We start from the raw sequence: 2,867 nt of genomic DNA, 5'->3' as shown, positions 1-2,867 counted from the left end.
GAGAGTAATGGTGCAAAGATTGGGTGGTATAGTGTAAATTTATAAATTTATTAATGGTTAAGTGACTAAATTATAAATTTATTGGCCCTACATCTACGTTGGTTGAAAACTTAAATGAATGATTTACTTTTAAAAGAAGTATGATTGGATGAGTTTATTGATGAAAATTATTAATAGAAAACACTAATAATTGAATCACTGTTTGAATTTTTAAATAAAAATTAAAATGAGTTTTTTAAATATTTTAAATACAAAGTTAAAATGGGTGTAAAAAATTTTAGGCTAAAATTTGGTCAAACCACTCAACCATGATTAATCTACATAGTTGTATTGATGGCAAATTTTACTGCTACCATCAATTAGATTAAGATTTTAAATTGAAAAATTAATAGGATTTCGGTTTAACGGTTTAAGTACAGGATTAAATCACAAATTTTATATAAATACAGGGATATGATGTAAATTTTGACCAATTTAATTTTAAACTGGAGGAGCTAACAAAAGAGATGCAGTTGCAGAAGAACTCGAAGACGAAGTAAACTGCAAGGATCTGGTGCTATTACTGTAAGTACTATTGCTTGAAAATTGGTTTAACGGAGTAACACTCATCGGAGGAGCATAATACGTTGCCACCGGCATCTTCGACGGTAGTACCGGCACCGGAGCTTCGAAATTCAGCGCGTGAATCGCTTGCCGTATCGACGGCCTCGAATTCTCATCTAGGTGCGCACACCATAGCCCCAGGATCATCAGCTGCTCCATTTCCCGCACCGTAAACACGCCATTAAGCCTCGGGTCGCAAGCTTCAAGCAATTGGGGTCTTCCGTAAAGATCCCAAACCCACTCCACCAAATTCACTTTGCCTTTCCGGCTTTGGGTTCGATCGGTTTTCGTCCACAAGCAAGCTCCAAAGCAACGACGCCATAGCTATAAACATCGGATTGTTTACTGGCTTTTCCGGCGATGTGACATTCTGGGGCAAGGTACCCCATTGTGCCGGCCAACACGGTTGTTTGCGACACTTTGGAATGGTCCACGAGCCTCGCGAGACCAAAATCGCCTAGCTTGGCATTGAAGTCGGAGTCCAACAACACGTTGCTTGATTTAATGTCTCTGTGAACCACACATTGTTGCCACCCTTCGTGTAAGTAAAGCAGTCCCGACGCTAATCCTTGAGCAATTTTGAACCTTAACTCCCATGGCAATAAGCTGTTTTGGTTGAACAGGTGAGAATCTAAGCTACCATTGGGCATGAATTCGTAAACAAGGAGCAGTTGTTTGTTTTCATGGCACCAGCCAATGAGTTGAACGAGATTTCGATGTCGTAATCGGCTTATGATCTTTACTTCCGAAGCATACTCTTTTATACCTTGTCTTGATCCACTTGAGACTCGTTTGATGGCAACGTAGGAGCTTGAATCCTTTAAAAATCCTTTGTAACCAAATCCACCTTGGCCTAGCTTCTGGACTTCGTTGAAATCATCGGTGGCATGAACAAGTTCCTTGTACGAGAACTTCCTCGGTCCAGTCCCTCTCTCGAATTCATCCTCTATTGCCTCATCGATGGCATCACCATCCTCTTCGTCAGACTGGTACTTCTTCCTATAAAGGCTAGCAATCCCAACTAAAACCATTACAACAAAAGCACCGGGAACTCCGAATCCCACAGCAAAACCTGTTCTGTTTTTTCTTTTTTTGTGGTTAGGTTGTGTGGCAGCTGTCGGATCAGTCGTGTTACTATCATTCTCTAAGCTTGAACTGAAATCCCAAGAAGAAATTTGATGTATGGCGGATGCATTTCCGGTGGCTGCCGAGAATCCGAAAGTTACATTGTCAGGCAAGTAAAGCCTTAAATCGATGATAGCACTAAGGTGTTGCATGACCGTAGTATTATTTCTAAATCCAGTAAAGGAAACGCTTAAATTATGCGTTTTCGGATCATATCTTCTCCATGTTACATTCGCCACCGATTTCATCGAATCGACATCAATACCTACATGTTCGTGCTCTGGATCCCATAGGTTCCCATAAATATCAAACCCCACAGCAACGAATCTATTCACTGTTGTGTTCAGTCCGATACCGTCACTCGCAAGAGCTAGATTACCACCTTTCGTGACATTATCGGGGATCTTCGAACCTTCGGGTGCAAGAAAGAATGCTATCCCATCTCCATACGCAGACCTGTTTTGTGAATCGATGGTGAAGGTGAAATGGGTGGCGAAATCCTTGAGATTCCCAGTGGCCTTGTCCCATAAGTGCATTGGTTCATAGTACGTGGCTCGACCAAGGCTCGCGGTCATTTGAAGATCTCTCTGGTTGGCTGTAAGCTGAATGACTCGGCTAGCAGGGTAAGCATTTTCGTAGCTTATGTTGTTATTATTGGTGGTGAAACTTGTGAAGTTGAAGGATACGGCGTTTGAGAATGGCTCAATGAGGCAAAAGAGAACCGTGAGGTTTACAATTTTGGAGCTGCAAATGGCCATTAATGGCTTCAAATTTTGGTGACAGAAAGTAAGGTCTCATTTAGAAAAAAAAAAGAAAAAAAAATTCAGTTAATATGGTAATGTGTTGAAGGACAAGTCTTGAGATTGCTTTATCCTTTTCTGTTTGTCGAAACATTGCTAAAAACATTGACTTTCTGCAAGTGCAAGAAAAATCTTTGCAAGGGTCTAGATTCCTTACAATTAAATAAAGGATAAAGAAGGAGAATTCAAATTTTAAGTCTAAAAAAAAATATTATTAAAAGAAATAACAAGAATTTAAAAGCATTAGTCTTGACCGCTACTTGAATCAATTGATTCAATATGTATTTTTAAATACTGAAATGAGTCATTTGGATAAGTTGGATGAAGCTGAACTTTAGC

At 39.9% G+C, this 2,867-nt stretch overlaps 1 pseudogene; it reads right to left on the bottom strand.

The window, feature by feature from the left end:
* Nucleotides 1-370: 370 nt before the first annotated feature.
* LOC108463474 (L-type lectin-domain containing receptor kinase IX.1-like) lies at nucleotides 371-2,658 on the bottom strand (annotated as a pseudogene).
* Between the last annotated feature and the right edge of the window lie 209 nt (nucleotides 2,659-2,867).

Source organism: Gossypium arboreum, chromosome 13 (genome assembly GCF_025698485.1).
Source record: "Gossypium arboreum isolate Shixiya-1 chromosome 13, ASM2569848v2, whole genome shotgun sequence".
Taxonomy (NCBI): domain Eukaryota; kingdom Viridiplantae; phylum Streptophyta; class Magnoliopsida; order Malvales; family Malvaceae; genus Gossypium; species Gossypium arboreum.
This window is presented reverse-complemented; position numbering and strand designations above follow the sequence as displayed.